The sequence below is a fragment of the Plectropomus leopardus genome, chromosome 3 (genome assembly GCF_026936395.1).
Source record: "Plectropomus leopardus strain MGB_pleo_1.0 chromosome 3, ASM2693639v1, whole genome shotgun sequence".
NCBI lineage: Eukaryota > Metazoa > Chordata > Actinopteri > Perciformes > Serranidae > Plectropomus > Plectropomus leopardus.
In genome coordinates this window covers 1,615,663-1,642,565 of record NC_142178.1, presented here as the reverse complement: position 1 = coordinate 1,642,565, position 26,903 = coordinate 1,615,663, and the positions used below count along the sequence as shown (strand labels likewise).

The 26,903-nt window shown below is 41.7% G+C and overlaps 1 pseudogene; it reads left to right on the top strand.

Annotated features, from left to right (window-relative positions):
- The first annotated feature begins 727 nt into the window (after positions 1–727).
- LOC148189858 (uncharacterized) lies at positions 728–3,725 on the top strand (annotated as a pseudogene).
- The last annotated feature ends 23,178 nt before the right edge of the window (positions 3,726–26,903 follow it).

Below are 26,903 nucleotides of genomic sequence, written 5' to 3'. Positions count from 1 at the left end.
TAGTGCTGGCAAAATTCAATTTGCCAGGTTCTGCTTCCTTGAGCCTGAAGGATTCCTCAAACGTGGAAGTGGATTCGGACATATTTGATGAACTCTTGAAGTCATCTGGGGTGTCTTTCGAGGCCGAAGAGTGTGATGGTGAGGATTGCAGGCTTATATTTTTAATTTTTAAGAATTTGACTCTGTTTTCTACAACAGCAAATTTGGATACTCAATTCTGATTGGTAACAACCCACAGCTGGGCATTTTCAGTATTAATGGGCACCTCCTATTTGATCCAATACATGAGAGCAACGCATGTAAGTTCTTTCCCTCCCTTGCCTGGTGAACTATATGGCTCAGCAGATTGGATGGAATTGATGCTTTGTTTTATAATATTGTATATTGCTGTGAGTGTAGTCTATACCATAAGCGTTGTAGAAAAGCAACTGACCATTTGAGGGTGGGGGTTACGGCTCAATTTACCATGCTTGGGGTATTTTCTTGCCAGTCCCCTAGCCCTAGGCGTGGTAAATTCAGCTGTAACTCGGTTCCTCTCGTGGTCAATTGCATCATTTACAATGCAAGGCTGTGTGTTTTTTTAGGTAGCAATGCTGAGGAGGAGTTCTCAGAGGGCTCATCCTTATCAGACTGGTCACCATCACCATCACGTGGATCCCAAGGGTCATCATCAGGTTCTGACTCAACTCTGATACTGGAATCTACCAAAGCTCGGAAAAGACAGCTGGTTGAAGGACCCCTGGATAGCAACGTTGCAAGAGATGTAAGTTAACCACCTGATATTGACCCTGATGTCAATTAGACCGATGTCAAACCTTACATTAAAATTTCACAATAAGTATATTAGTACTGCAGCTTCAGTAGGTGTCAGACTGAAGACCCAGAGCTCCGTTATGTTAACTGATTCTCAATTATCCTGCGTCCCCTGATCAACTGTTACATCAGCCCGGGGCACAGGCTGACATACCTACTGTACATGCAGTGTGAATGTCATGCAATTGTCGTTTAAGAATGTCAGAGTCGCTCTGTATTCAAAGCCTGGTGGAAACGAAATATTCAAAGAGTACGAGAAAACAAGCACCATCAGTGATGTTACAAGAAGAAAGATGGTAAACATTCTTGTGGCAGACATGGTGGAGAGCCATGGGTAAGTGAATGCACTTGCAATAACAGGTTGTGGTTGTTTTTTTTACCTCCAAAAGTCACTGCCGATTGTGTCTTCACCCACACTCATGTGCACATCAAGGTTCTTATAGTTTTAAATTTTTCATTAGTTTTTATTTTTATTTAGTTATTCAGTTTGCTTTTTTTTTATTTCAGTTCAGTTTTAGTTAGTTCAACAAGTGATGAAGCAGTTTTAGTTTAGTTTTTATTTTGAGGAACTGACTAGTTTTTATTTAGTTTTCATTTGGTCTTAGTCTTAGTTTTAGTTTTTCAATTTTTAGGAGAAAGCCTCTGTGAGACCTCTAAAGATGAACTTCGACATTTGTGGAATTTTTCCCTTTTAGTTGCATCCCATAATGTTCCCATCAGTCCTCATCACATTCCATTCACTCTTATCTACCTGTGCGTCGTACTCCAAGTCGTTCCATATTGAGCTGTGGCCTTTTCTTCCTGCAACTTTAGCATCTCTAAGAAAACTACAACTAAGCTGATGTTATCTGACATTCACTTTAGTTTTAGTTAGTTTTGTATTGTTCATTGTAGTTTTTATTTAGTTGTCATTTTTGGAAAAAATGTCATTTTTATTTTTATTTCAGTTTACTATATTATTTTTTCACTGCTAGTTTTAGTTTTAGTTAACTATAATAACCTTGGTGCACATAAATGAAATTTGCAGTTCTTGGAGGAATGACACATCTATCCCTTTTCAGGAAGGTCCCTCCGGTGAATGTGCGGATCCTCTACGCACTTGGGATTACAACACTGTTCCCTAAATTGAAGGACCCGGATTCCAAGAATGGCTATGTGAGTATAAACAGTAATGCATCTCCATACATTCTGTTTTGTAAACTGTTCTTGTCTGTATATAACATGTATTGCAAGTCTGCCAGTCCTGGGTGAGGTATCCCTCCTCTGTTGCTCACCCTGAGTTTTCTCCAAATTTTTTTTTCTGAGTTTTTCCTCAGTCGATGTGACTCGATGTGTTTTTCTTTATCAACAGGAACATTTCTATGATCACCAGAGTGGTTCCGGCTACCTAGCGTGGAGGCTAAAAACTGTTCAGCGGAACTCAGCTCAAGACAGCAAGAAATCCAGGACAACTTTCCAAGAGGGCCCCAAGACTCCACGCAGTATCCATTCAGATGAGAAGCAGTTGACCGGTGATGAATGCAGGGAAGCCATATCGGTGATGAAACACTCAAGTGATACGACCCTTGTCAAAAATAAGATGAAGGCAACATTCCAGCACAGGCAAAAGGTGGTTCAAGACCCGGGTACTGCCTCTACTGTCCTGGATCTCTTTCCCAGATTCTTGGATACACCTGGCTTGGTAAAACATAAAATGAATTGCTGATGACTTTGTGGTTGCCTTGTTTTGCTTGACTGTTTATTAATTGACACCCATAGCGTCATTACAATGGTGTTCTCATTCACACACACACAAATGTTTTCTGTTTAAGATCGACCAAGACTTCACAATGATCTTCGGTGAGGAGGTGTCTGGTAAATTCCTTTCCAAGTGGCCAACATTTTTCAAACCAAGAGTCATTGCAGATTGCTCCAAGAATCTAACCCCGAGTCTGCATGTGGATGAGCTACTTCTGTCTGCACAACAGGAGTCTGATGATGGTGGTAAGTGTTAATTGAATAGTGGACACAGTAGATTGCACATGCCTTTAGTGTACACTACAAAAGAGCACATTGTTGTGTTCTTTAATGTTTTTGGCCCCTTTACTAAAAATCACATACTGCACCTTACTGCTAACCATTTTCAATCCTTGGTGTAATTTAAGAAAACTTTGCTATAACTGATGCTGTCATGCTTACAAGGAAATAAAAGACAAGTGTCACTTCTAATTCTGCAGTGTGGCATTCTGAAGAGTGGGACTCTGAGATGGCCGCCATCCTTCTGCTGCTTCACCTCTTGCCTCCAACAGTTAAAGGCAAAAAGGCCTGCAAGATGAGTGCATCGAATGCTGCTAGATGCCTGATCAAGTTCATGAAGGTATTTTCTTAGGACTGTACATCACTGATGCAAGGTTTTCATGTCAGCTGATGTAAGGTTTTCAGGAGCCAAGATGGCGGGGTAATGGGGGGGTGATGCAGTTAGACTGTTTATAAAAAGCATCCATCCATTCATCACACAAAAATAAATTAATGTTGTGTACATTCATAGATCCATCCATGAATTCATTAGTTGTGTACATCTATCAAATATTAATTCCTCTTCCCCATCTCAGGTGGGGTCAAGCATGGACACCTTCCGTAAGGAAACTGGCCCCAAACAGCCCTTTCTTCTTGGTGTCGGAGAAAGAAGCAACAGCATCCAGGATTTCTACATCATCCTGGACCATCCTGGACCATTCCCTGCAGGATGCAGACCCCAGTTGCTGCCTTTGATGAGCTCTTCAAGGCACATTATGTTTTTGTCGAATGATGATGCACTGTCCAGCTTCTTCATCTTCATCCAGACCACCGTGTATGGCATCGACGTTGGCAAAGTGAAAGAGAGTCCTCGGGTAAAAGAAATCAGAGCGAGGATTCTTCACTGTGAAGTTTGAAGCCAGAAATGTACACGTTACATTTGCAAGGTACACCACACCAGTTGTTCAATGTTATTTAGACATTTGAAGTTTGAGCATGGATTGTATCCCGGAAGGTCTCTGCGCTTGAACTGTGGAGAGCCTGGTTGTTCATTTGCTTTTTGTACATATTCTGGTTACCAACGTCACCTGTCTCGAGCACATAAAGACTGTCTTGATCCAGATCCCGTCAGCAGTTTTGAATGTGAGCCTGTAGCTGGACCTTCCACACCAGTGAATGTGGATCCTCCTGTGAGGGTCACTACACATGTTCCAGTTGAAAAGAAGAATATACTGGACTTGTGCAGCTCTGTTATTGCTCAGGTTCAAGCCTCAGGTGTTCCAGAGAGTACTGTGCAGTGTCTAGTTGGCTCAATGGAGGAACTGGTTAATGACATACATGCTCACGCCAAGGAAGCAGTTGTTAATTGTTTGTCTTCTGATGCATCTAGAGAAACGTTGGAGAGAGTTGAGGGTTGTTTTGATCAGCTAGAAAACCCCTTTTCATGTCTTAACACAGAATCTAAAAGGATGAGGCATTTTGAAGAGAAATGGAATATAGTAGAACCTATAGAGCATGTTCTGGGTGTCCGTTTTGATGTAAGAAGAGATAGAAAAACAGGCACGTATAGGCAAGTTCCAGTCAATGATAAGTTTATGTATGTACCTATCTGGGGGTCTCTCTCATCTATGTTTTGTAACAGTGAACTCTGTAACAGTTTCCAAGAAGTAAAACCACGCCAGGAGGGATTTTACAGAGATATAAGTGATGGGTCCTACTTTAAAAATCATAGTTTATTTTCTCAGCAAGAACTCGCTCTTCAGATCCAGCTCTACTATGACGATTTTGAAACTGCCAATCCATTGGGCTCAAAAAAGGGAGTGCACAAACTTGGATGTGTTTATTTTGTTTTGAGAAATTTATCACCAAAGCTCAATTCTGTGTTAATGAATATTCATCTTGTCGCTCTCTTTCACTCAGAGGATCTTAAGAAATATGGGTTTGAGCCAATTCTGAAGCCACTGATTGATGATCTTAAGATTTTGGAGACTGAAGGAATACAGTTGCCCTTTTAGCTACACCTGTGAAGGGCTCAGTTATTCAGGTTACAGGAGACAATTTAGCTCTACATGCACTTTTTGGTTTTGTTGAATCATTCAGTGCGACGTACTGTTGTAGACTATGTTTAACTGATAAAAGTGAATATCAGTCAGTTTTCAGTGAAGATCACCCAGGTTTAACTCTACGTTCAAAAGACCTTCATGTTGAACATGTTCGTGTCATCCAAGAAAATCCTGCTTTGAAATCAACATTTGGTGTCAAACGAGACTGTCCACTCAATTCCCTCCAGTTTTTCCATTCGTCAAACAATTACGCTGTAGACATAATGCATGACCTGCTAGAAGGAGTGGTGCAATATGAGTTAAAGCTTGTGTTTCAGTATTTGATCAAGAATTCAATATCCCTGAGTTCATTGTCTGAAAGAATTGCTAGCTTTAATTATGGATACACACAGAGAAAGAACAGGCCAGGTGGGCTTAAGCTGGATGACAACAGCAAAGATCTTGGACTTAATGCTATCCAGTCTTGGTGCCTCCTACGCAATGCCCCGCTGATATTTGGAGATTTAGTTAACAGAGAGGATACCTATTGGCAATTGTTACTCCTTTTAATTCAAATTGTAAACATTGTATTTTCACCAACTGTAACTCATGGTATGACTTGTTATTTGAAATATTTAATTTTTGAACATCACAAACTTTTTAAATCAATCTTCCCAGAGCACAATTTGTGTAATGGGAGTGAGGAGGACCCAAATGCAGAACAGTACGCTTCACTGGCGATTGGTAATAACCTTTATTAATACCAACACAAATGGCAGACTGGACACCGAATGAAAGTTCGTTCTTCGAGCTGTGAGCCCAAGCAATGTCTCTGGGAATCACCAGTAGCGAAGACACGAAGCTCGTACCCACTGTAGCTGGTGGCGAGGAAACCCCGTAGCTCCGTGAGCCGACAACACGTGTGTGAGCGTTGTCGGGGATCGAACGGAGGGGTGGTCGAGGGCAGGCAGGGGTTCGGTTACCGGGAGGTCCGTCCACGGAAACAGCAGCACCAGCAGGGATCAGGCGGAAGAATCGTCGAGTCAGAGCAGAGAGGTCTTTACCGGGGAATCCGTCAGATTTCAGGAACGCCGAAACTGAGTTCGTGGTCGGGGACAGAAGGCAGGTCGGATCACAGGGAGGCAGGCAAGGAGAGTTGGTCAGGGACAGGCAGAGTCGGCAACGGAGAATCTGGACGGAGAGTGCTGGAAAGACGTGCATGCTGCAGAGGACGATCTGGCAGTGAGTGTGTGGGCTGGAGTGTCTTAAATAGCAGGTAGATTGCTGATGAGCTGCAGCTGTGGGAAGAGCAGGCTGCAGCAGAGGGCGGGGCTTGCAGGTGCAGCAGGTCAGAGGAAGGTGAGTGGAAATTTACTGGCAGGGAGGGGGAGGAGATGCAGGAACCATGACAATTTGATTCCAAAACATCACCAAATGATCCACTACCCAAGCTGTATTAGAAGAATTGGACCACTCATACATATTTGGTGCATGCGATTTGAAGGAAAACATAATTTCTTCAAGAAATCTGTTAAAAACTTCAAAAATATTGCTAAGACTCTGGTTAAGAAACATCAGGCTCAGTTAGCATTTCATTTTGAGAACTTTTATTTCCAAAGATTACAGTTTGGTTCGATTTCTGAAGTCCTGGTCAGCAGTATGGAGGGTGGAGAGGTGCTGAAAGAAGCTTTTGATGTGTCGTCAGTTTCCACCACTTCCTGGGTCAAAAACTATGGCAGTGTATCAGGTTGGGATGTATGTGGTTACTGGAGTTGAAAATGAGATGCCGTTGTTCAACAGGATTTACAGTATAATTGGTAAAGACAACAATGCCTATCTTTTGATTTGTAAAGTCTCGAATATTTTTTTTGATGATCATTTAAATGCATTTGGTATTGAGGAGAAAAATGAGGTTTTCACAGTGATCTGTGTAAATGACCTGGTATATTACAGACCTTGTGATAGGCAATTTTCATATGACACCGATGACCAAGTGTACCTTGTTCCATACTGTAATTATATGTGAATCCATGCAGACTGTTAATTGTTAATGTGGTGTGGTGGCTATTTAATAAGACTATTTTTCTAAAGAAGTTTTTGCCTTGTTTATTTTTTGTGATAGGTTTGGCGGGTGGTTGTGGTGGTTAAGGGTGGGTGGGTTTATTGGTAGTCAAATTTTACACCCATTGGTCTGAATGCATTAGTAGTCAGTGTAGCATTTTCAACCGCAGTTTTATTAAAATTACACTATTGTAGAGTACTATTGACACTACACACATATTAGCTAGTGTTAATTTTGAACTCCTTACAGTGTTGAAATAACTATAGCTGGGAGTGGAAACATTAACACTGACACTACACATGTGTTAGCCAGTGTTAATTTTGAACTCCCTACAGTGTTGAAATTACTATAGCTGAGTGTAAAAACACTAACACTAGTGTTAGTGTTAAATTAACACTGAAAAGAGTGGACGCATATACACACTTTCTTGGTGTTAAATTTAACACTCTCAGAGTTGATTTAACACCGGCTATTTTGCTGTGTAAAATCAAGGACATTAACTTGGACACTTTTAAGACCGCCATCAATAACCTCCCCAGTATGGACAGTCTACACACCCCTGATAACTGGTTTCACATTACAACAACAGTCTTCAATGTATATGGAATAATATTGCCCCTCTCAAAACCCGCACTGTATCCTTCACCTGCTCTGCTCCATGGTTCACTCCTGCTCTCCGTCAACTTAAATCCAACTTCCATCCACTCCCTCCTCACATGTATTCGACAACATCCTGTAATTCACTCATATCATTTTTTCACATCCAAAATCAATACAATCCATCAACAACTCATCCCAAACATCTACCAAAATCCATCTTCCCTGGTCCCCTCTGAGTCCCTCAACCAGTCATTTTCATCTTTTACAATACTCTCTGCTAATGTAATCTCTGATCTCATTAAAAAATCCAAATCTTCATCCTGCCGACTTGACCCCCTCCCTACTACTTTGGTTAAAGCCATGCTTCCTTCCCTAGCCCCTCTCATGACAGAAATAATCCATTCCTCCATCACCACTGGTACTGTTCCATCTTCGCTCAAAACAGCTGTCATTCCAATGCTGAAAAAACAGGTGCAAACAATTTCAATAACCTCTGTCCCATCTCAAATCCTCCATTTATTTAAAAAATCCTTGAAAAAACAGTCACCATTCAACTCCGCACCCATCTTTCCCATAACAATCTGTATGAACAATTCCAATCTGATTTACGCCCCCTCCATAGCACCGAAACAGCCCTTGTCAAAATCACTAACGACCTCCTCCTTGCAGCTGATTGCAGAGTATTATCAGTATTTATCCTGCTTGATCTGAACGCTGCCTTTAACACCATCTCTCACTCCATCTTGCTTGACAGAGTTCACTCCATTGGCCTCTCACTCACACCCCTCGCCTGGTTTAAATTTTACCTCTCCAGCCGCACTCTTCATTCAGTTAAAATCATTCACTTCCCATCCAGTCCCTGTCACCACAGGTGTGCCACAGGGCTCTGTCTTGGGGCCCCTGCTGTTTATCATTTACCTTCTCCCCCTTGACCATATCCTTCAAAAACACCACATCCAATTCCACTGCTACGCGGATGACACCCAGCTCTACCTTTCCACCGAACCCAGTTCCACTCTCCCACCTGCCTCCCTCACCAACTGTCTCCTTGAAATAAAATCCTGGTTCACCTCAAACTTACTAAAATTAAAAAGCAATAAAACAGACTCACTTCTAATTGGCACTAAATCCACCTTTTCCAAACTCCACAGTTTCTCCTTACCTATCGACAACTCCTCCATTTCCCCCAGCCCTCAGGTAAAGAGTCTGGGTGTCATCCTAGATAGCACACTCTTTCACATCCCATATCAACAATGTTACCCGGTCCGCTTACTTTCACCTCCGTAATATCAACTGTCTCCGCCCCTCTCTCACTCCTCACACCACTGCCATCCTGGTACACAGCCTCGTCACCTCCTGCTAAGATTACTGCAACTCACTTCTATTTGGTCTCCCTCGAAAAACCCTCCACAAACTCCAACTGGTTCAGAACTCAACTGCCCATATTATTTCATGAAGCAGTCATCACATCACACCCGTCTTACAGGAGCTCCACTGGCTTCCCATTACTTATTTCAAGCAAATTTTCAAATGAATATTTGCTTTTTATTTTAAGTGTAAAGAGATTTGTTTTGACGAGAAATAAGAGAAGTTGGTAAGATTTTGAGTTTTTGCATTGAACCTGTTCATTTAACATGGTTTACTGTGTTAAAACACTCTGCAGCACTTTATTTTCTTCTGCTTCAGGGTCAGGAAATGAACTTGATACCAATTTAGAGAAGGTCTTAGATGACAGTAGACCTGAGAAAGAAGGAAATGACATAGACACCGGGCAACAGATTAAAGAAGAAACGGTTGGTAAAGCCTCCAGAGCTGATTCTGATCCTGATTCATGGTCAGAAAGTGAACATGATGAGTCAGTCTTGGATGAGGACTATAGACCTGAGAAAGATGACCACCCAAGATAATGGTAGTGATGCAGGCATGGCTCAACATAGTGAGGAAGAAACAGAAGAGGAGGGAGAAGGTGAGAGGGAAGAAGAAACAGGAGCTGCACTTGAAGCTTCTGCTGTTAAATGTCATAAGTGTCCAAGGTCACATATATGGAAGCGACAGGTGATAAAAGAGAAACGCCTTAAGGGGGAGAGTTACAAGAACGCAATGGGACAGGAGATGCAGCCAAAGACCATGGGCCCACCCTGCACATCACAGCACTGCTTAAGGTTGAAGAAACAAAGTTGTGAACTGCTGAGTGAAGAAGAGAGAACGGATATCTTCAACAATTTCTGGTCCATGCCCTTCTGGGCAACACGAAAGCTTTATATCCAGACTTTAGTTGAAAATGTGCCTATAAAGCAGAAGAAAGGTGATGTTGCATCAAGGAGAAAAATGTCCCTATCATGCCACCTGCAACTGGCAGATAGATGTACACTACCTGTGTGTCAGATTCTTTTCTGTTTAACCCTTGGCATCACCCCCAGAACCATCGGATCATGGTTAGCTGTGGACATGAAAACCAAAACTGATCCACCCAAACCGAAAATCAATAAGACTGGTCCACATATGCCCATATCAAATGCTGACCAGACCTTCCTGAAAGAATGGCACTCTGGGCTACCTACTGTACCTTCCCATTTCTGCCATCAGGTTCCCTCCTATCTGGATAAGACGTTTCTGGAGACTGGAACAGTTCTAAGTGACCTTCACAAGGAATACCAGAAAGCTGCTGGTAAAAGTGGAGCATGTGTTGTGAGTGAGGCATATTTCCGAAGAGTGTTCAGTGATATTATTTGCTTCAACCTGGGTAAAAAAGATGGGTATTGTTATGCCTGGGAGGAGCATGAAGGCTCCCTCAGCAGTGAGGTTTTTGCCCATCTGCATTGCAAACACTTTGAGTCGGTCCTAAGGGCCAACTGAAACACTGAAAAAGTCATAGTCTGGAGTGATGGCTGCGGCTATCAAAATCGGTATTGCACCATCACAAACGCGTACCTAGATCTGGCCATGAAGCATGGTGTCACCATAGAACAAAAGTTTCTGGTTGCAGGTCACACACAAATGGAGTGTGACTCCACGCATAGCCTCATTGAATGGCATACCATCAAAAATATTCACACTCCACATGATTACACTGTCATCTTTGAGACTGCACATTTGCATCCATCCCCATACAAGATCACCCAGCTATACCACAATGACTTCATGAAGTTATCTGGGGCCTATGTCACCAACATTGGACCAGATAGAAAAGTTGGCGACCCCACAGTCCATGACCTTCGGGCTCTTCAGTACTTGGCAGATGGTCAAATCTGGTACAAGTTGGATTTTATAGTCTGACTGAGAGAGCCTGTCTCAGCGACTCAGCATCCTCGAAGAACCATTCCACTGGGTCCCACTCTTTCCTGCCCAATTGCCATTTACTATCAGGAAATTCAATGACTTGCAGGTAATGAAACCAGTCCTACCAAGAGTGGCCCACCAGTACTATGACAACCTCCCTCATCAATAGACAGTGTGAAAACGAATTCACACAGCACCTGAGTAGGACTTTGGTTAAGGTTAGACAAGTAAAACAACTTGGTTAAGGTTAGACATTTAAAACAACCTGGTTAAGGTTAGACATTTAAAACAACCTGGTTAAGGTTAGACATTTAAAACAACCTGGTTAAGGTTAGACAAGTAACACAACTTGGCTATGTTCTGGAAACTTTGGTTATATAATCTTTGTATTTATATGTAAGAGAAAAATTGCCTAAGTAATGGCATATTCTTATTAGTCCCTTCCTTCACCATCATCTCTTTCTATTTTTCTGGCCACTGATTTACACTCACACATGACCCTTTTCTTCTACTTATCCATTTCATTTGGCCTTCATTGCTCAGTTTCTCCCCACTCCTCTGTCATTTATCTCAGATTTTGAGTTCTCTCCACAAACTCTAATAACTTCATTTCATGCCTTATTCATTGCCCTTTCTCCGTCATTTCCCTCATCCCTCCCTCAGAATCAGCTTGCTCCTCCCTAAACTTGATACCCACCTGTTCAACCAGTTTCCCCTTTTGTGGCCTTGTTGTCTGCATCCAAACTCTCCCTTCTTTTCCCCTCCAATCTCCTTCTCCCATAGGACCAGGGCCCTACCTCATGAAAGACTCATCAGCGGTGCATAGCCCTTAATAGCAGCTAATCTGTTTAAGCAGGCGCTAAAAAGGTCATGGCATTGGTTAGCTAGGGACAGAAGGAGAGAAGGGATAATGCAGAATAGGAGATTTAGAGGTAAAAATAAGAGGCCATGAGAATAGACAGAAAAGGGAAGGGGAGCAGGAACAGCTTGAGTGAATTTGCATGGTATACAACATATGCAGTATCTTCTTGTAAAGAATAACAGACAAAAACCAAAGCATTATGCAAGTGAAACTCTGTGTACCAGTACGTGTTTTGTGTGGTTCTCTGACACAGGATCTCAACTGAAGTCTCCTGAACTCAGCTTCAGTTCAATGGGAAAGTGATTTGTGAACACTCACAGCCATCAGATCCTATTATGGCCCCTGCAAATTCTCTCATAATGACTGTAAGGAGACATCCGATGGTAAAATCAATCAAAGATCTATGCACTTATTGAGAAGCCATAAGAGGCAAAGGGAAAGTCAGGGTGTGTGTATGTCTGTGTGTGGTGTGTGTCTGTGTGTGGTGGTGGTGGGGGGAATCAATATGACATAGCAACAGTGAAACACACATTGTGCAGGAAGATGGCAGAGGGCTGCTGACTGGGTCAGCTGGATGGCAGGAACTGGAGAGGAACGATAGTGGAGCTGCTGATGAGATGGACAACAGTCTAAATCAGTATCCTACAAAATATAGTGGTTGAGTGTGTGTAGTTTGATTGCTTGCCTGCATATACCAAAATGTACCGCTGTTGGTGATGTTCGGGTACACTAAGGTCAGTTATTGTGGATGCCAATTATGAACGGACAATCGGTTAACCGCTGTTACTCATCGAATAGATTACAAACACATACACCCGAGATGTGCGATGTATGCTGTCAGCAGACACACTGTGATTTTACTGTGACATGAGGTTGTGTCTCCAGGTGGTGCCTGTTTCAAACAAGTACTCCATCGACTTGTATTAGTATTGCACACCTATGAGACTGTGAGGTTGGGTTGGATCAAAAAGCATAGCCTCTATAAATATATACATTTAATTTTAATAAGTAAGTAAGCATATTCCATTGTCAGATTACTGTTTTAAAGGTGAGATCTATTAGAGCATCTGCCACAACCCTGGAGAGCTTCTGGAGGGGAGACAGGAGACTTGATTAAGCTTTTACCACCTCTACTACCAAATATTCCTGCTTATTGCTGAGAAAAAACAGCAATGGTAAATGGACCTGCATTTGTAGAGCACTTTTCTAGTTGTTTAAGTGCTTAAAGTGCTTTCACACTATGGGTCACATTCACACTTTCACACACTACCATACAAGGCGCTACTTGTCCGTCCAAGGTGTACCCCGCCTCTCACCCAATGTTAGCTGGGATTGGCTGATAGATGAATGAATACATGAAGTTTATATATATATATATATATATATATATATATATACATATATATATGTATATGTGTATGTATATATATATGTGTGTGTGTGTGTGTGTGTGTGTGTGTGTATGTATGTATGTATGTATGTATGTATATGACAATAATATTTGATTTATACCTCCACACAATACACCCTGAGCTTCATCTGTTGCAATGAGTTTTTTATATTCTTCCAAACCCTGTTAAAGAAGAACCTCCGCAATTTAGCTGTGATCAAAACAAACAATGTAAAAAGTGTGGGGGGAAAAAGGCTAAACACAAAGTGCTTGTTTGCATTGCACTTAAATTGGAGCAGATGCTTGAATTACAGTGCTGTTAAGATTGTTTAATCAAAATACTTTTGAAAAGGGCACCCACTTTATCAAAATAGAGAATAACTACCTTTTCAGAAATGAAATAAACTGATGCGTAATTTCAAAATTTAAGAACGCACGCATCTACTATAACTTCCTGTTTCTGCTCAAATCTTCATTCATCAGTCATTAAAAAGTAATTTTGTCTTCTTTTGACCCATCATCAATGGCATATACTATTCTTCTGCAAAATAGAGAACTTAGATGAGGTCAGGGCCTGTACAAACATGTGCTATATTGACTTTAAGGACACAAAACTGACTTCTCTTCTTTCATTGTCATAAAAATTGCAAGATACCCTTGAAAATAAGTCTGCCCACTTCACAGAATATTTCAGCAGTTCAACTTTCCCAGCGAACCTCTGAGAGGCAGGCAAAGACACACACACACACACACTCAGTCCACTCACACTACCTTTTTGAAATTCTTCGGAGCAGGTGGACTTCCCACTTCCAAACACAAAACTAAAAGACAAAAAGCCACTTCAGAACTCAACGACTTCTAGCGCCCCATGGGACTTAGCGGATTAGTTAGGAGTGAGGGAGCGAGAAGAGAGGCAGACTCAAGAGTGAAAGACATAAAGAGGGAAGTAAGAGAGAGAGATTGGCTTCCCCTTTCTATTCCCATTGTGGGCCATGGGCCGTGCCGTCTGAATAGCTATGCTAATAGGCAGCTGAAAGTATGAAGAGATAACACAAAACCCACTTGACTTCCTGACACCTACTTGAGTGAGGCCACAGCGTTTTCCATGGCTAGTTGTTATTCATGGGGCCTGAAAGTAGCCTGTCTGTCAGCCTTAGTGTGGACAGCTATTTTGTCTTCAGAGTAAAATAGACGGGCAAAGTTCTCGTCTTTATGGGTTACCGTTACAATTGGCGGCTTAAGTATTAATTATCATTTAAATGCTTGTAGGAATGGAGAGGGTCTTTTTGAAGGTGGGAGTGCAGATTAGGTCTTGCTGTGGTTATGGAGATTTAGCCTGATCTTTGGCAAGAGGGGAGCTACTGCTGAGATTTAATCATCATGCAGCAGCTGCAGGGTCTCTACAAATATCCTTGTTTCACATGTGATATCCCCAGCGCTTCTATGTCTAACCGTTGCTCCCCACATGGCTATGGAGAGCTGCAGTAGGTGGTGGTCAGGGGGAACATGAGTTGAAAAACACGATTTACTGTGACCATGTAGCTTTTTAGCCCTTAAAAAAGAAAGAGAGAGAAAGAAGGAATCCCCCGGGGCAGCTGTGGCTCAGAGGTTCGTCCTCTATCATAAGGTCAGCAGTTCGATCCCTGGCTCCTCCGGGCAACATGTCTAAGTATCCTTGGGCAAGATACTGAACCCCAAATTGCTCCCGATGCTGCGTCATCGGAGTGTGCATGCGTATGAAAGATTACCTCCTAGGAAGTGGCACCTTGTACGGTAGCCTCTGCCACCACTGTGTGAATGTGTGTGAATGGGTGAATATGACATGTCCTGTGAAAGCGCTTTGATTGGTTGAAAAGACTAGAAAAGCGCTATACAAGTACAGTCCATTTACTATTTACCATTCAACGGTGTTCGAATGCAATGACCCGAATACTCGGACATGGAAGCCTGGGGAAAATGCCACTTCTTTTACTCAATTAAAATGAGCCCCCCAAAAAACCATAGATCTTTGAAAAGAAAACCACCCCCGTGAGATACATGCATACACACACACATCCTAATGCACTGCAGGGTGTTACCATGGTGAAAAAGATTTCCAATGACATTTTGAAGGGACCAAATCTACCTCAGAGGCTATTCATGTGAGTAATTTGACCTTTTATTCTTGAAGCTCGTTCTTCCAAATTTGATCAGCATCCAATCAAAGTGGTGTCAAAAACTTGATAGTATCGCTTCTGATCGACTTCACAATACATCCTAAATGTTTTAGCCAAGGTGTTTGCTATTTGAACAGTAAAAAATAAGCATCCCTGTACAATGAATTTCTTCCTTTTTCTCTTACTCTGAATGCTGTTTTAACAATGGCTATGGTTACATGCGAACCTATAATCCCTTTTTATTCAGAATATGACAATATTCTGAATTTGATGCGGGTCATATAAACAGCACATTCTATTTGAATATTCTGAATTAGGCTGTTTTTGGACTTTTGCATTTTCCCACAAAGACGTGGGATTATGCCAGTATTACTTGGGTTTTAGGAGCATTATTTGGGCTTTTTTAAAGTTATATGCACTTGAACTTTCAGTCTCAATATTTTAAAACCAGTCACAATGGAGATAGAACCCTATCATTCTATGGTGGAAAATCCACATTTTTGATTGGAAAAAGAAAGACACCTGCTTTTAATGCTGATAACTAGAGATGGGGTTTAAAACAAGGTTCAACTGAGGTTCTGCTTTTTTCAAAACCTGAAAAATCAATTATATTTGAGGTTACTGATACTGCTGTCGAGTCTTGTGGGTCCTGAATATTAGGCAAAGGTAAATAAAATGCGTCATGATGTGTTCAAATGTAAGAAAGAAAAAAATATTTTGGCAAAAAACTTGAACAACAATAGTTTGGGTGAGAAAAATGTTTCCCCAGCAATATAAAATGAATAGTAGAGAGAGTAGTGCTGCTGATATATTTTTGCTATTATTAGTTTTATGTTATAATGAAGAGAACCTGTTAGTACATTAGAACATTAGTCATGTTTATTGAAGTTTAGAAATATTTTATTTGTTCTCTTCAGAAACAGTCACTTGTTAAGCAATAAAAGCAAAACCAGTTCTGTTAAAAAAAAGTATTGTATTGTGTATCAGTAGTGGTATTGATAAAGATTCGGATCATTAAGGAGTCGGTAATGGTATCAATATCAATGATCCCCATCCCTAATTATGACAAACTTGGATATCAACAGGTTTTTGGATATGTGCAAATGACCCAATGGCGACCTTTTCAAGAAGATGGTTAAAGGAAAGAAAGATTGAGGATGAGCTCACATGGTCCAGCAATTTCACCATTGGTAAGAAATGCTCAATATATCCTATTTGGACACAAAGGAGCAAAAGCACAAGCAGCTCCATGTGCTACTTTTCCATATTTTGATGTGATAAAGGATGTGTTGAGGCATGTTATCGTAGTATGCGTGGCTGCATGCAAACAAAAGTGTTAGTAGGATATTCATTTTCAATAGCCATGTATACAGCATTGTAGGGATATTGTTTTTTTTGGAATAAGTGCAAAAAATTGACTTATTTGTGCATGTAAACGTATTGAATTATGTGATGATGTTTTTCTTACAAATCCAGCACTGGCCTTGTGTGCCTCATCCAAATTTAAATAACCTTATCACAGTCCAAAACTCCCCTTGAATTCTATCTGTTAAAAGACACTTTTAAACACCAACTCTGGTCAGAATCCAGAATGTTATTTTTAATGAGAGCAGAGAGAGAGGTAATCCTCATGCGTACATGGTGTATAGACAGCAAAGAGAGTGACATGGCGTGGACAGTTGAGTTGATTAAAGGGGATGTGATGGTTCCTGATTAAAGGGTAAGTTTTGTCCCATATCTTTTGGGCTATGACAGCTTAAGATGGCAGCTCACTGCCATGGAGTGGAAGCTCACACCCATCACAGGGAGCAGTAATGAGAGGAGCCCTCTTCTTGGCACCGATTGAAGCTAGTGGAAATATATTTCTTTTCAGCCTTGCAAGTCATGCAGTACAGTTGTGTTTGATCAACATTCAAACAGCTTCTTCCTTCTTCGCACATTAGGCTTGAATCAATGATTGGTGTCACGCAGCTTTTTAAAACAGCAGAGAGGAGAAAAATCGCAAGTGTTTAAAATTCCATGTGGCCAACTTTGGAGATCTTTCATTTGGCATTAAGTCACTAAAATGTTATTTCAATTTTGTTCTTCAGTGACAGTATTTCATTGCTTCTGGGCATCCTGTTCAAAAGCCCCCTGTAAATGAAAGAAATTGCATCAGCCAAAAGCACGAGATCTCTCCACAAAAGTGGGATCTCTTAAATGCTCCTACACTTCAGCTCACACATTGTGTTGTCATTTTGCCCTCAATCACAGCACTGCTTTGATGTTGGCCTTCTTGTTCAGAAGTCACTCAAAGACAAAAAAAAAAAAAAAAAAATCCAGCTAACTTCCCTGGAAGTCTTTCCACATTTTAGATTACGTCTTTCATTCAGGATTTGGGAACAAATCATTATTTTCTTTCATGTTCATGTGTAAATTGCGCTGGTAATTACTGGGCTGAACTCTGTGTCTGGGAGCACAAAGCCAGCTCATGCCATCATTTGATAATGGAGGCAATTTGCATCTGCTTTCACTGAGGCTGCTGTGGCGAGCCCCTGAGAATCAAAGGTTGATTAATGCATGCGTCCGACCACAATTTATTAGCAGCTGTTCAGGTGGCTTGTGAAAGAGTGTGTGTGTGTGTGTGTGTATGTACATAATATGTTTTAGATATTGCTCTGCGTCCAGCAAGACCTGACCATGATGTCAGCAAATGCACGTGGTGGGTTGACATGGCATGTGGTTATGTGTAGACAACTCAAGCACATGGCAATTGACGCCAGGACGTCGACAAACGTACATACTAGCACACATTGTTAGACTTCGGGGGAAAGAGGCACATGGTAAGGTGAAGGAAAAAAACATCACATTCAGACAGAAAACTAACACTGGACTCCCATATTACAGCCTGGAGTTTGTTGGATCCATCCACCACCCCTCCCTCCCACCCTATTGGCGTCCTCACGCTCCTAATATTGTGTTGTGACTGCAAGTGTTTCAACTTGACGTCATTCTGTGGCATATTATGCACTCATGTCAGGTTCCATCTGGCCACATTACAAGTGATATGGCCTGTCCACATATCAAGGTGTTCTCAACTGATGCCATCCCGGGCCATATCATGTGCACACAAAAGGTACCTTTTGGCATCTGAATTATACAGTGCAAGCACTGTCAAAGCGGCGGCTGCTCCAGCCTCCACAAAGAGACTAGTTGGGCGGTTCTGAAAGGTGGCTCCATTTTGAATTTGAAGGTAGAAGGTAGATTTATTGGTCATTTTTTAAACAAAGTTTAAAAAACAAAATTACATTTGTCCTTGATCCTGCTACATCTTTGGAGTTAAAGGATGGATGATTAAAATCAGCAGCCACTATGAAAATTCCATCTGGTTGCTCGGGCATGTTGCTGCTGGTGGCATCATTTAATTCCTGTAGTGCATTTTTTGAATTTGTATCAGAGTCTTGTGTCCTTATGGCTCCCAACAAAGTCTGCCCATCCAGTGATGATCCATGATGTTAGAGGTTTAACCATGCCTCTGTGAAGATGTATGCAGAGCAGTCTCTGATTTCCCATTGCTGATTGAGCCTCAATCACATCTCATCCACTTCATTCTCTTGCAACCAGACATTAGCCAGAAAAGGCTTGGTAGAGGAACAGCTCTTGGTCCTAGTCGGGTCAGCCTCGCCCTGATGCCGGCTCTCTTCCCTCTCTTCATCCTGCGCTTTCAGTTTCATTTCTCCCCTCTGGTCCGACTGACCGCTCGGCATATGCTGCTAGTGGGGATCCTCTCGCGGTCTGCTGCATTCAGTCCAAACCCCAGATAACTTTTCCTGATGTTTATAAGTGCTTCTCTATTGCAGAAAAGTCTTGCTTCAGCAGAAGGGGCCATGGTGTCGAAAAATAGCAAAATATAGTAAAAAAAATAGAAATGATTTGAGGAGCTACAGGGTGCTGCATCTACATGTGTTGCCATCATCATTTGGATCCTAGATTGACAAAACACCCATATTGAACCTTTTTTGTTTCTCCTTGTTCTGTTTTTTTTATTAACAAAGAGTAATGTTGGGAACATTGGGGTAGCGGATTTCTCATTTTAGTCAGTTTTTTTTACAGATATTTGGAAAAAATAATCTCTGTACACCTTAATGCATGACAGGTGCATCAGAGAAGGTGCAATCTTGAAGACAAGTAGAGGAAATCCTACATGTTGCCTCAGTTATAGCTAGAATTTTTTATTTTATTAAGGCACTGTTTTGGTTCTTTAGGTCGTCATCAGACAAATGAGCAGCATCACCACCGTTCAGTGTAAAGAAACACAAAAGAGCTGTCTTGAGTAATCCATTTATCCAGTCAGTGGACTAAAGGTTTTTGTTTGGCTAATTATCACCTGGAACGTCCTTAAACATATGTGTCAACAGACAGACAATAACATAAGGGAAATTGGAGGATTACTACCTTGTCTTCTCTCTGACCCAACTGTTTTAAGGTTCTAAAAATAAGCTTGTTTGTATAATGTTAGAAAAAGTCAGAATAGTGTGTAACTCTGACTAAAACTGGACTTTTAAAATACATATGAACATGTTAGTCTGGCTGAAATTATACTCAGTTAAATTTCTTAAAGTCAGACCTACCTAAATAATGCGGTTGGGGGTCGATTTACTCTTTTATGCCTCAACTGGACTTGATCTGGCCCGGCATTATGCACATACTCCATAGTCCCTACACTGGGCTATGACCCAGATTGACCCTAATTGCAAAATTTGTATAAAAAACAAAACAAATGAAGAAAGAAGGAAAGAACATAAACCAGGATGAAGGTATTAACAAGAAGTTGTAAAGAATATACAAAATTTTCAGTGCTGAAAAGTTGTCCATGTTGTCACGGTTAGACGTGCCATATTGCCACTTACTGTGGTGGAGTCACACATATTTCCATGGATAAATGGATTCTCCCTCAATGCTTGTATACTGGGACAAGTAGTAGTCCAATAAAATAAAATGACCTAATCATGCTCTAACCATAGCTCCACTAAACTGTTCATGGAAACTTATGGAGTGTCCTTTTAAAAGAGAGAGAGAGAGAGAGAGAGAAAAGATAATTACACTTACCCACAATTGTGCTAAAGCTTTAGACATCTTAGCTTTAGATGTCCAGAAAGTTTTACTCCAAGGTACAGACATTACGAACTGCCTTTTTGTCTAAGGGACATTTTTTTTACCTAATGGGGGTACAAACAACTTTGGCTTAAGAGTGAATATGTAGAATTGTAGAGGTCATACAAATGCATGAAAAGCTTTGCTGTTTCTCAGAAAACAAACCTGATCTGATCTGAAATCTGAAGGTGAAATAGTATTGGAAGAGTTGAAAAAAATGACCAACATATCGTGATTAAACTGGCTAATAAGGTAGGTGCCATCTGCATACAAAGACTCAGAAGGCTAAGAACGAAGAGATCTACAACAAAAATCCAAAAAGTCCACGCTGTCTTGGAATGTGCTAGAGAATGTGGTTGGGCAACACATTCTTATCCCAACTTGTCACATGGTGATACTTTGTTTATGTTCCGCAATCGTGCTACCATGATGTCAACAAATGCACATGGTGGGATGACAGCATGAGCACATTGCAACTTACATAGACCATCAACAAACACCTGCTGGCACGGATGGTTAGAATTTGGCAACAAAGTCATGGATAGTAAGCTTCAGGCATAAGAGGCACATGGTAAGGTGAAGAAAAAACAAATTTGACAACAACAAGAAATCTCACATCAAGAAGGGAAGAGAAGACCTGACACCCACATGAAAATTGTTTGTGGGACCCATCCACCGCCCCTCCCACCCAGGTGCACTGACTCTCCTTACATTACTTCATTACCATTACGTGCGTGCGCTGTCAGGCCATCCACTGGCGTGATAACAAGGTGACTGGTTCTGTCCTGCCACGTTCTCAGCCGACGCCGGCCAGCGGCATTCCATGTGGACACACAAGGTGCATTTTGGTGTCATGCACTGAGAGGAGGTACTTAACAAGTCTGGATGAGAACAGACTAGGTTGGATTTCTTAATCTGAGTTGGACTTTATTTTTTGCCAACATGTTATTAGACCAGGGTCTCATACACTCTCTAGACTACTCAAGTCGCAAATTCCCTGGGTCATCCTGCAGCAGCAATTCTTGATATTATCATGTTTTGTATATGATAGCTGCCCATGTGGCCTTGTTTATAATGGTGGAACTAGCAGAAAATTACACAAAGAATAAGCGAACACAAGAGTGTGACCCATCAATAAGACAGAGATTTTCTCGGGCTGGAGATCATAATATTTCCTCAAAACAAAGGGAGGTATTCACAGCAAACATATTATAGTAATATAGTAAAAGTCTGCTTCAAGATTATTGGTGTCCAGCTGACTGATTTGAGCTCCCTCTGGAAGAGACAAGTTGTCCAGAAGGCTAAGGGAAGGTCTGACCATGTTCTTTCTTGTGAATTCTCTTTGATGCCCTCTGGACAGTGCTTTCTTGCCCCTCTAAGGAAAACTAACAGATATTCAAATTATTTTAACCCCCCCCCAAGGATGCATCTGCATCCTGTGTTGTATAACCCAGTGTGTCCCATACATATACTCTTCCTGGGCGGCCCACCCAAGTAAATTGAGACCCGCCCAGGAAGATAAAACCTGAATTCCACTGTTTTTTTCCAATGAACAATGTTCACAGCACACAGACCGTCCACCCTCCATGTGTTTACCATTAATTAAAAAGACTATGGTGGGCCTCCATAGTCCAATTTGTCCCACCATAGTCTCAGCAGAGCTGGACTGTTAATTAAGAGCCATATTAAAACACTAGTTATTTGTAGCGCAGTAGCAGCAGAGATGCGCAGCAGAATGTCAGGCACATTAAAAGTGAAACTGAACTGTTCATTCTGCTGGGCCAAAAACTGTCTTTCTCTTACAAAAATCTGCAAATACCTCCTCTCATCTATCAATCTGATCAGCTGTGAACCTATCAACAGATCAATTATCCACCTCAGGAGTGACAGCTGTGAAGGAGATAAAATGAAGGAAATGATGAGTCACACCACAGATAGAGTGACACTAACCACTATGCTGCCGCCCTCCCACCCCCGCCATAGATACATGGGCAACTGTGGGAAACATTGTATAATTTGTGTTGACGAGATACAGAATTTATTTCAACTTATTATTCTGTTGCTATTAGGTGAATAGATGCCTAAACTGGTAAATGTTGGCAGCTGCTGTCATGAGTTGATGGAAACTATGAATGCAGTCATCCTGATTTTGTCTGCATATAGTCTGATTGTTCTCATTCCAAACTCATAGAGTACTGGTGATTTGACAGTGCTGTAGGGATTTGGCTTTAACACAGGGCAACCCTCTCTGTGATTTGGCCTCACGCAAGGGTCACCAATTGTTAAAGTATGGCAGGAATAATTAGTGATTATTAAAAAATAATTATTAATTATGTTAAATAATGTGACTTAATTTACTTTAGATCACCTTGTGAGGCACCATTCCTAGAAAGGGAAAATGATAGCCGATCAATAAAAGCAGTCTCATAAAATACATTAAACTATAAATGTAGGACTTTGATTGGTAGTTAAATTAATAATCAGAACCAAAACTACCACATTAAAAGTAGAGGGTGAAGGATTTTGGAGCTCTTGATGCAGTAGTTGGCAATTTACTCACTTTTGTACAACATTAAGCAGACAGCAACTATGATTCCAAAAGCATTTATTCCAAAATTAAAGCAAAACAAAACAAACACACAATCTATCCTAACTTCTAAAAATGAGTATATACAAGTGTGGATGTGTAAATGTGTGTGTGTGTGTGAGAAAGAGAGAGAGAGAGAGAAAGAGAAGGTGTGTTGGTGTGAGTGTGAACACACCAAGTGTAACGGGTATGTAGAGGACCCAGATGCAGTACAGCACAACACTCTGGCAGTTGGTAATGACTTTTATTAAGACCAACACAATTAATGTTCAGAATACAAACAGAGAGTTCGTTCTTCGGGCTGTGAGCCCAAGCAATGTCTCTGGGAGTCACACGAAGCGAAGACACGAAGCTTGTACCCACTGTGGCTGATGACGAGGAAACCCCGGAGCTCCGCGAGCCGACAACACGTGTGTGAGCGTTGTCGGGGGTAGAGCGGAGGAGTGGTCGGGGGCAGGCAGGGGTTCGGTTACCGGGAAGTCCGTCCACGGGAACAACAGCACCAACAGGGAACAGGCAGGAGAATCGTCGAAGCCGAGCAGAAAGGTCTTTACCAGGGAATCCGTCAGGTTTCCGGAATGCCGAAACAGAGCACGTGGTCGGGGACAGAAGGCAGGTAGGTACACGAGGAGTCAGGCGAGGAGAGCAGGTCGGGAACAGGCAGAGTCGGCAACAGAGGATCTGGTTGGAAAGCGCTGGAAAGACATGCATACTGCAGAGGACGATCTGGCAATGAGTGTGTGAACAGGAGTGTCTTAAATACCGGGTTGAATGATGATGAGTTGCAGCTGTGGGGAGAGCAGGCTGCAGCAGTGGGCGTGGCTAGAAGGCAGAGCAGGTCAGAGGAAGGTGAGTGGAAAGTTACTGGCAGAGAGGGGGAGGAGGAGAATGCAGGAACCATGACACCAAGAGGCAGAGGTGACTTGACTAAAAAAAAAAGCTGCAACAAGTTGCCAGATTCAAAAATGGCCGCAGAGCAGTGAAGGCCTTAGCTGACCATGTGGTTTGTCAGACAAAAACAAAGAAAAGAATTTTAAGTTCCTTCTCTGTGTGATTCAGTTGAGGGCCAATTTCTGAGTGTTTGTATGTGATCTAATATGTATATAAGGTGCCTTGGTCAGTAAAAAGGATGTTTAGTTGCATGCAAGACCCTGTCTGTGTGATGCATTAACACACTAAATTCCAGACTAACCAATAACCCAAAAACAAAGAGATCAGAACAACGACTCATTCAATAGCATTAACATCAATACATGTTACACATGATATAACAAAAGACAAAGTGAACAGTCTTGCCCAGCCTCTACTTATGTCCTAATGCCATGCCCGGAGGTTACTTGCCATTCCAGAAGTGGTAGAAGAGTTCTTTGGGTTGCTGGCTGAAGGAAAGAGGTTCTGGTTCAGTCCTTTCTGTGCAGTTCCAAGGAGCCAGGAGGAGGCTGGCTGGTCCTGGTGTCTTTACAGAAATAGCAGTTTAGTGCTATCTCAGTTCTGTTCTCCTTGTGGCTTGAGAATTACCTCTCACATTCACATATGAAACCAATATCATTCACACACACAACTGAAATGCTTTCACAAACACAACTGAAAACCATTCACACACACAACTGAAAACTTGTGAAGTGTCCAAATGAACAAATCATATGTGGAATTCCCAGGTCCCTACAGTCCTTTCTGGTATTGCAATCTTACGCTAACAAACCCTTCACTTTAATGCAGGAGTCTAGTGTTCCTGTCTGAATGCAATGTTTTGGGTTTTGTTTTTGTTAGGTTGGGTTTTTTTTTTTTGTTTTGATTTTATGCCTCTGCGCCAGCAACAGCTGAGGCCAAAGGCTTATGTTTTCGGGTTGTCCGTCTGTACATCAATCCTTGTGAATGCAATATATCAGGAATGCCTTGAGGAAATTTCTCTTAACTTGACACAAACATTTACTTGGATTCAGGTGAAAGCTCATTAGATTTTGGTGGCCATAGGTTAAAAGGTCAAAGTCTCGGTGACATTGGCTGTGTTCAAAACTGCGTACTACACTAGCAGTACGTACTGATTTGGTCAAAATGTAGTATGCAGCATGTAGTATGCAAACCAAAGCGAAATCCACAGTATGCCAGAAATACCCGGATGTTATACTGACTTGTTAAAAATCCTCAGTATGCATCGGACCAGTCTGCCTCGCCTACTCTTTCCTACAATGCATTGCGTGGAGAGCGCAACTGTTGTTGTCATGTCACCAGTGGCTCGAGCCCAGCCATCACACAGCTGATCAGACCTAACCCACCAGATGGAGTCTTTGGCTTGCCCCAGTGTTACACTTTATTAATTAGCTTTGCCAAAATCATATTTTTAGCTTTTAAGGTCATTTACATTACTTTTATCAAGTAAACCACATACCAATGTATGCTAATAGGAGTACAATTATACAGGAGGCAGGAGCGAATTTATGTTTTATTTTTTTAAGACTATTTTTTGGCTTTTCATGCCTTTATTATAGTGTAGTTAGAAAGTGACAGAGAGACGGAGAGAAAGCGAGAGAGCGAGAGAGAGAGAGAGAGAATGGGAATGAAACACAGCAAAGGACCGCAAGCTGGAATCGAACCTGGGCCGCTCGTCAAAAATCTCAGCCTATGCGGGCGCAAGCTCTACTCACTGAGCTACAGGCCACTACAACATGAGTAAGTTGTCACCAAGAAACCAGCTTGGGCTTTCACATGAACAAGATACAATCAGAAAGTTTAAAAGGGAAAGGAATTTGGCAGTAATGCGAATGTAATGGCGGTACACCTGATCACTTCCAGTAGTCACAAATGTGATATTCATCTCACAGGTAAGCCTTCGTCCCTGTTGTCTATATATAGATCACTTGTTTACTCTATTTCAAACCGTAAATGGATGCTGCGCGGTAGCGGTTTTGCTGTTGTTTGTTCTACTTTCAAAAACCGGAAACCAGCCATGCCTGGCTCAGCATACTGCAAAACGGATCGAACTGAACAGCCATACCGCATACTACTGTCAAATGCAGTGTGTAGTATGTAGTGGATACTGCATACTGAGTTCAACTGTAGTATGCAGTTGTCTTTCTCATTCTTGTGAATGCAATAACTCTAGAAAACCTGAAGGGATTTATTTCAGTTTTAGCACAAATGCACATTTGGACTCATGAGTGAACTGATTAGATTTTGATGGTCAAAGGTGAAGGTCATGCTGACCTTGCATTTGTCTCATTCTTATAAAAGTGATATCTCAAGAGTGCCTTCAGGGAATTTCTTCAAATCTGACAAAAAAACCTTCACTTGGACTCAACAATAAGCTGATTAGAATTTGACGTTTAAAAGTCAAGGTCACTTTGACCTTGCATCCATCTCATTCTTGTAAATGCAATATCTTAAGATGGACTCAAGGAAGTTTCCTCAAATTTGGCACAGATGTACACTTGGACTCAAGAATGAACTGATTAAAATCTGGTGGTCAAAGGTCAAAGTCATGGTGACTTTATTGGTCATAACTCAAGAATTAATATTCTAAAATTTCACACAAATGTTTTCCTGCACACACAGCTGGTTTACTCCCAGGGAACAGCGGTATCACCAGATGCTGACATGAGGTGGAGTTTTGCTCAGTTATTTTTTGTGCGATGCGACTGGTCAGACGGGGTTTCCTCGCTTTTCAAACACTGCTACATTCTACAGTAACATTAGATAACCACCTACCATTAATGTTAGCCTAATTAATGATTTATAATTCCGGTAAAGCGGTGTGACCGAGCGGCACTGTCACTGACAGTGGGCAGCTGTCACTCACTCAAGCAACCACACACACACACCTCCGCTGCGCCTCTGGCTGCGGGCAGCGTGCACACACGCATGCCCAACATTCTGTGTCCCCCTCTGTGTTCACCCAGCAATTAGCAAACCCACAACAATCTCTTTTCCCCTTACCTGTTTAAGTTGCACGACCGAGGGAGCACACTCCGTTGTTCTGCTCCATCT